The sequence below is a fragment of the Bison bison genome, unplaced genomic scaffold (genome assembly GCF_000754665.1).
Source record: "Bison bison bison isolate TAMUID 2011002044 unplaced genomic scaffold, Bison_UMD1.0 scf7180017864296, whole genome shotgun sequence".
Classification (NCBI taxonomy): domain Eukaryota; kingdom Metazoa; phylum Chordata; class Mammalia; order Artiodactyla; family Bovidae; genus Bison; species Bison bison.
The window spans coordinates 50,834-59,200 of record NW_011494868.1 but is presented as its reverse complement, the minus strand read 5'-3'; the positions used below and the strand labels follow the sequence as shown (position 1 = coordinate 59,200).

The 8,367-nt window shown below is 37.1% G+C and overlaps 1 pseudogene; it reads right to left on the bottom strand.

Annotated features, from left to right (window-relative positions):
• Positions 1-6,044: 6,044 nt before the first annotated feature.
• LOC104996606 lies at positions 6,045-7,079 on the bottom strand (annotated as a pseudogene).
• Positions 7,080-8,367: the final 1,288 nt, after the last annotated feature.

Genomic DNA, 8,367 nt, shown 5'->3' with positions numbered 1-8,367 from the left:
GAGCCTAGTGGGCCACAGTCCAGGGGGTCACAAAGAGTTGAACATGACTGAGCGACTCAGACACATGAGTATTTTTGGTTTAATCAATCATGCCAGATTTGTCCCTGCCTTATATCCTTTTCACTTTCCAGATGTCTCCAGCCTGGAAGATTCCTCATCATAGCTTTGCCAGTCCAGCTTGTTTTCTATTTCAACCATAAGCTGTAATATTGCTGCTTCACAGACATCTCTTCTGAACATCCAAAGTAAACCAGCCTCTTCCCTCACCTAGACTGCACTACTACTCCGTTTTCTGATCTTCTAATAGTTACTACTATTTCATAACATCTCATTTAAGATTCTTAACAATTTCCTGAGGTAAATATCATTGCTGTACTTATATGCATGACAAAATCATGATTCAGTTGCATAAATGAATTATCTAAGCTGAATATTTAAGCCTCAGGGCTCTTTTTGCCCCTAAGTCATTGTCATTAAAATTTGCCCGACTGATGGTGCAAATTAGATCACATGAAATCGCATACAAACTCACACACATGCACATACACACACACACAACACTGGCAGTTTGTCTTTTACTGTATGTCAACTAGCTTTAAGCCAATCTACTTCATCAGGAAAGTATGGGACAATGCATCCTGTCTTTGTAAATAGGAGAAAAGTTCAAACTTTGATCAGGACATGGTCAGTAATTATAATTTCTGGTTACTACTCTTTCAGACTTCAGCTATGTAACTCTCTTAAATGGTTGGGTTAAATCATTAACCCCACCTACACTGACTGGAGCTAGAGTTAGACAGTTGAAACACAGACCAAATTCTTCATGCTAATGTTCACATTCTTTGAAACTACTTGAGTGTGGTCACCCAGGGTCCTGAGTATTCTATTAGTTGAAAAACGCATGTATGTGTGTATTTATAATATTGGGAGGTGGGGGGCAAGAAGATAAAGTCATGTGAAGAATTCAAAAGACCTCAACAATTTAGAAAACAATAATTATTTAAACAGGAACACATGGTTTCTCACACCATGTGTAAAACATTAAAAGGAGAAAGAAGAAAAGAGAATGATAATGGGTGTTGTGTTACAATGCAAGTATAAAATGTCTTGTTTCAAGAACACTTTTAGCAAAAATAAAAGGTGTTCTTGGTACAAACTTTCTAATTACTAATTGTGTTTATTTCTGCTTGTATTCGTGTTAAACACATTTTAAAATTTTAAAATATTCACAGTTGAATGCACAAATACTTATCAGCTCATGGTCTCTACAAATTACAAAAATGCTTTAGTGCGTCATATAGTTTAAATGGGTAGCATGCAACAATCTTTAGCCCTTTCAAAATAAATAAAATTTAATTCACCTTAAAGGTAGTTAAAGGGTTATGGGTTTTTTTGTTTGTTTGCTTTGGTGATTTTGTTCTCTGTTGTTTTTGCTTTAATAGTCACCTCTCTTTCTATTGGAAAAGTTCTTGCAGATTTTTTTTCATATCAACTATTAGAAAATGTGGCAAACAGCCTTCTAAAATAGTTTACAGTGACTCATGTCTTCTATTACTAATGTCCTTGTCTAATATCTACCTGTTAAGGGCAGGCTGAGCCTAGTAGCTAGCTTTAAACAACCTGAAAATGGCAAATGTGACTGGGTATCACTTCCAAGATTAGACTACAAAAGCCAAAGACTTCTGTCTTGCTAGCAGTCATTCTTTTGCATGTACTCCCTCTGCTTATTCACTCTGATGAAGAATGCTTCCATGTGGTGAGATACTGGGAGCGACCTCTGGACAATAGGAAGGGAGAAACTTAGGCTCTCATTCCAGTAGCCTAAGAGGAACTGAAGTCTTCCAAAAACCAGCTACGCCTTCTTGAAAGTATATCCTTTCCTACTGGAGCCTTTAGATGAGATGGTAGCCTAGACTGTAGCCTTGACTGCAGACTTATGAGAGACTCTAAAGCTAAGATGTGCCTTGATTCCTGGAGTACAGCATCTATGAGATAATAAATGTGTTATACTTAAGCCAGTGTATTTTAGAGTAAATTGGTATGCAGCAATAAATAACACAGATAAAAACTTAATCAAAGAATAATGTGACTTCACTATTTCTATGACCAATCATAGCCAAAGTTGGGTTTTGTCTACTCCATCAACTCAGAGTCCATTTCAGTCTACCCAGATAACCACAATGGTGTGGTCATTCACCTAGAGCCAGACATTCTGGAGTAGGAAGTCAAATGTGCCTTAGGAAGCATTATTATGAACAAAGCTAGAGGAGGTGATGGACTTCCAGCTATGCTATTTAAAAACCTTAAAGATGATGCTGTTAAAGTGTGACACTCAATATGTCAGCAAATTTGGAAAACTTGGCGGTGGCCACAGGACTGGAAAAAGTCAGTTTTCATTTCAATTTCAAAGAAGGGCAATGCCAAAGAATGTTCAAACTAGCAGACGATTGTGTTCATATCACACACAATCCTTAGTTAGTAAGGTTACACTCAAAATCCTTCAAACTAGGCTTTGAACCAAGAATGTGAACAGAGAATTTCCAGATGTACAATCTGGGTTTTAAAAAGACAGAGGAACCAGAGATCAAATTGCCAACATTTGTTGAATCATAGAGAAAACAAGGGAATTCCAGAAAAGCATTTCCTTCTGCTTCATTGACTACATGAAAGCCTTTGACTGTGTGGATCACAACAAACTGTAGAAAATTCTTCAAGAGATGAGAATTCCAGACCACCTTACCTGTCTCTTGAGAAATCTGTATTTGGATCAAGAAGAAGCAGAATCTTACATGGAACAACTGACTGGTTCAAAATTGGGGAAAGGGTACACCAAGGTATATTGTTACTGTGCTTATTTAACTTATATGCAGAGTAAATCATGCAAAATGCTGGGCTGGATGAATCACAAGGTGGAATCAAGATTGCTGGGAGAAATATCAACAAACTCAGATATGCAGATGACACCACTCTAAAGACAGAAAGTGAAGAGGAACTAAAGAGTCTTTTGATGAGGGTGAAAGAAGAGAATGAAAGAGCTGGCTTAAAACTGAACATTCATAATACTAAGATCACAGCATACAGTCCCATCACTTCATGGCAAATAGAAGGAGAAAATGTGGAAGCAGTGACAAATTTTGTTTTCTTGGGCTTCAAAATCATGGTAGATAGTGACTGCAGCCATAAAATTAAAGACGTGGGCTTCTTGGAAGGAAAGCTATGACAAGGGTAGACAGAGTATTAAAAAGCAAAAACAATACTTTGTCAGCAAAATCTATATAGTCAAAGTTATGGTTTTTCTAGTAGTCATGGATGGATGTGAGAGTTGGATAATAAAGAAGGCTGAGCACCGAAGAAAGGATGTTTTTGAATTGTGGTGCTAGAGAAGACTCTTGAGAGTCCCTTGGACCATAAGGTGATCGAACTGCTGCTGCTGCTGCTAAGTCGATTCAGTTGTGTCCGACTCTGTGCTACCCCATAGACAGAAGCCCACCAGGCTCTCCCATCCCTGGGATTCTCCAGGCAAGAACACTGGAGTGGGTTGCCATTTCCTTTTCCAATGCATGAAAGTGAAAAGTGAAAGTGAAGTCGCTCAGTCGTGTCCGACTCTTAGCGACCCCATGGATTGCAGCCTAGCAGGCTCCTCCATCCATGGAATTTTCCAGGCAAGAGTACTGGAGTGGGGTGCCATTGCCTTCTCCGAAGGTGATCAAACTAGTCAATCCTAAAGGAACTCAATCCTGAATATTCATTGGAAGAACTGACAATGATGCTGAAGCTAAAGCTCCAACATTTTGGCTATCTGATGTGAAGAGCTGACCCACTGGAAAAGACCTTGAGGATGAGAAAGATTCAGGGCAAGAGGAGAAGGGGGCAACAGAGGATGAGATTGTTGGATGGTATTACTGACTCAATGGACGTGAGTTTGAGCAAGCTCTGGGATAGAGTGAAGGACAGGGAAGCCTGGCATACTGCAGTCCATGAGCTTGCAAAGAGTTGGACATGACTTAACAACTCAACAACAACAGTCATGCTCTCATTTCCATTTCAATCCCCATTAACATTTACTTAAAATATTTCCATGTTTCCTAAGAGCTGTGTCCATCTCCAGACTGGTAGGTTCCATTCCAGCTTCTATACCAGCACTTCCCTAACTAATGCTTTCATGAACTTTCTGAAGGGAAAATTTATTTTATCAAATTAATTTAAGTTAGGCAGGGTTTTTTATGCTCCTCTGGTGAGTCATAACTGAAGTTGTAATATTTTCATATATATTTATTCACAAAAACAATTCTTAAATTATTTTGACACCAAGACTGAACTTTTTCTTCTATAGTTTTTTTTCTTTTAAACATTGGTAATATTTTATGGGATTAAATTGTACAAAATAAGAAAGCAAAAACATGTTTGATAAAAAACAATCCAAACTTCTGAAAGAATAATTTTCTTAAATGCACATTAAATCATGGCACTGACTTGTTTAAAACACATGTTTTTAGTCTTATGTTGCCTATAGAATAAGGTACAGAGAAAGAATGCAAATGAACACATGAATGGCCTGCCTCAGCCTGTGTCAGCTTTTCTCTGAGTTCTTTTTCTGACTCGATACTCTAATCTTCCATGCCAGCCTTACTAAACTCCAGTTAGTTTGCTAGCTGTTTCTTGGACTCAAGATTACTAGCTTCCATTCACATGTCTTCCAAGAGGAGACAGAACTCTTATCTGTATGCCTACCCCTGTTCCCCCAATGTTCTGACAACTATAACTTATTTTTTCTAATCAGGTCAAATCATTTAATTTATAAAGCATTTACATAGCATAAAGGCTCTAGAAAACTGATTTGTTTCATTTCTGAGCAGGTTCTTCAAAAGTGGCACACATTTCAGGACAAATATTTACAGAAGTTAAAGGACATTGTATTTTCCTTCAGTATCCTTATTCCGCTGTTGGTGAAATCATTTCAGGTTTAATTACACTGAGAGTTTCTCTCTTCTTTTCTCTTCATTTCTTTTCTCTCTCAATTCCACTATTCCCTGCCCACAATACTTCTATCATTTTATTATATGTACTTCTTTGCCTATTTCTACTTGTGATAGACAATTGTCTTGAAGTCAGTAATGAGACATCCATTTTTGCACCTTCACAGTGTTTTAATAAACAATTAATGCTCAAATAACACAACATTAATTCATTCACTCCCTTACATCTTCAGTAAACTTTGATTTCTAAAATAAAAATCTCCCTGGTTTCCTTTCTGCAAGTGTATTGTTTACTTCCATATTTTATAATTGGATGCATAAATTGTTACATTTAAGAGTCTTAGTTCCCTACTGTCCTGTTTGGTCTTCCTTGTTATTTCCAGAGTGCTCTGATGTGATCGCCAGAGCGACTGACCTTGGTGATGTATTCTTCTTATAGGAATAAGAATAGCAACCTCTGCAATGACTTTATTTCATAAATTCATGAAAATGTTAAATATCTATGACTTGAATACCAGCAGGGCATAACAAATACCAATAAATACAAATACAAGAAATTTACATACATCATGTTTTGTTGACCACTGGCATTCATGTGTAGTTTTCACAAGTAAATTCTTTATCCAGTGTATGGATACATATTGTTAAAAATAATGATACTGCCTAGGCTATAAATTTTAAAATATATACATAAAAATAGAATTTGATGAAAATTTAGTGGGATAAATACTCATAACTATAAATATACTTTATTTATAGCTTTGATGACATCAATATTCATGAATTGTGAAACTATTTGAATTTTTATTATCTTACTAAATATCATGGATCTGAGAAAAAGACTGCATCGGCTATTGAAAATGTTGATTTTATACAATAGAACACAATATCATATGCTTTTCTTAAATAAATTTTATTATTTAAACCTCTATATGTAGTCCATGCTTCATCAAAATTTCATTTATTTTATTTTTTAACCAAAAGTAATTGCATTCAAAAGTAATTGTGGTTGCACACCCTGAATTTTAAATCAGGGTATGCAATTGCTCAAACACATCTTTATTAATCTTAATAGGAACCAATGCAATCAATACATTTTTGCCAATAAGAAATGTGTTTGTTTATTCCTGTAGCATAAAAATAAGTGCTTTGGGATTTGACAGACTCTTGGAAAGCATTTTCTGTATCCTGGTGGTTGTGGAACTATTTTGTCTTCAAAAAGTTGTCAAGATGCTTGAATAGCAGTAGCTGGCTGGCAAGAGGTCAGGTGAATATGGCAGATAAGGCAAAACTTCATACCCAAATTCATTCAACTTTTTTTTTTAAATTTAATTTTATTTTTAAACTTTACATAATTGTATTAGTTTTGCCAAATATCAAAATGAAGTTGTGTGATGTGCAGTAGAATGCTGTCCTGGAAAAGAATTGGGCCCTTTCTGCTGACCAGTGCCAGCTGCAGACATTGTAGTCTTATGGGCATCTAAGCGATTTGCCGAGCATACTTCTCAGTTGTAATGGTTTCACTGGATTCAGAAAGTTGTAGTGGATCAGACCAGCAACAGACCACCAAACGGTGGCCATGACCATTCTCTGCTGTGGGAAGTGCTTTGGAGCTTCTTCTTGGTCCAACCACTGAGCTGGTCATCATTGCTTTTCAGATAAAATCCACATTTCATCACAAGTCACAGTCCAATTGAGAAATGGTTCATTGTTTTTTTGCATAGAATAAGAGAAGACGACGCTTCAAAATGATGACTTTTTTTTTTTTCCAATCATCTCATTAGGCTTTTCTGCCTTTCCAATTTGCTTCAAATGCTGAATAGAATGGTTGATGTTGAGTTTTGGGGCAACTTCTTGTGTAGCTGTAAGATGATCAGCTTCAATGATGGCTCTCAATTGGTTCTTGTCAACTTCCAATGGCTGGCCACTATGCTCCTCATCTTCAAGGCACTTGTCTCTTTTGCAGAAGGTTTTGAACCACCATTGCATTATATGTCCATTAGCAGTTCCTGGACCAAATGCATTGCTGATGTGAATTGTCTCCACTGCTTTATGATCCATTTTGAACTTGAATAAGAAGATCACTTGAATTTGCTTTTTTGTCTAACATCATTCCAATAGTCTAAAGTATATATAAAATAAACAGCAAGTATTAATTCATTAGTGAAAAGTATAAAGCAAGAAATGCACATTAAAATGATCTATAACGAAATCACGTTTATTTAAGAGTGTATTCCAATATCAAATGGCAAATTTCAACAATGTAAAACTGCAATTACTTTTGCACCAACCTAATACATACTCTTACATAAGCAGGAATAAAATTAGAACATGAGTAGAATCAGGAGCAAAAAGCTATTCACTCTTATGCTATTTCTATTCACATCTTGTTGCTGCATAATTTGCTAGGAAATTTTGACCAGTGTGTTTCTCTTGGAAAAACTGTTAGTCTTTGCCCGACTTCATTTTGTACTCCAAGGCCAAATCTGTTATTCCAGGTATCTCTTGACTTTCTACTTTTGTATTCCAGTCCCCTATGATGAAAAGGACATCTTTCTGGGGTGTTATAGAAGGTCTTGTAGATCTACATGTATGAATGTGAGAGTTGGACTATAAAGGAAGCTGAGTGTCAAACAATTGATGCTTTTGAACTATGGTTCTGGAGAAGACTCTTGAGAGTCCCTTGGACTGCAAGGAGATCCAACCAGCCCCTCCTAAAGGAAATCAGTCCTGAATATTCATTGGAAGGACTGATGCTGAAGCTGAAACTTCAGTGCTTCGGCTACCTGATGCAGAGTGGACTCATTTGAAAAGACCCTGATGCTGGGAAAGATTGAAGGCAGGAGGAGAAGGTGATGATAGAGGATGAGATGGTTGGATGGCATCACTGACTTGATGGACATGAGTTTGAACAAGCTACAGGAGTTGGTGATGGACAGGGAAGCCTGGCGTGCTGCAGTCCATGGGGTTGTAATGGGTTTGACACAGCTGAGCAACTGAACTGAACTGAACCAAACAGAAGGGTAATTCCAGCAGAGCACAGGTAACAAGGGCTTCAGCAAGATGAGAACACAAAAAAAGGAGTAAAACTGACTAACGTAGCTGGAATCTGAATAACTGGCGCTTCACTCTCTCTCCCATTGTAAGCAACCAGAAAAGCAGACAATGTACAAAATGATTGTTTCAACAGACGACAGAGAACAGATTCCTTAAGAGGAGGAGACAAAAGGCAACCTCTAAAATTATTTGACTTTTGCCTGATGATATTTACCAGACCTTAAAGGAAATCAGTCCTGAATATTCACTGGAAGGACTGATGCCTAAGCTGAAATTCCAATACTTTGGCCACCTGATGCGAAGAACTGACTTATTGGAAAAGATCCTGATATGG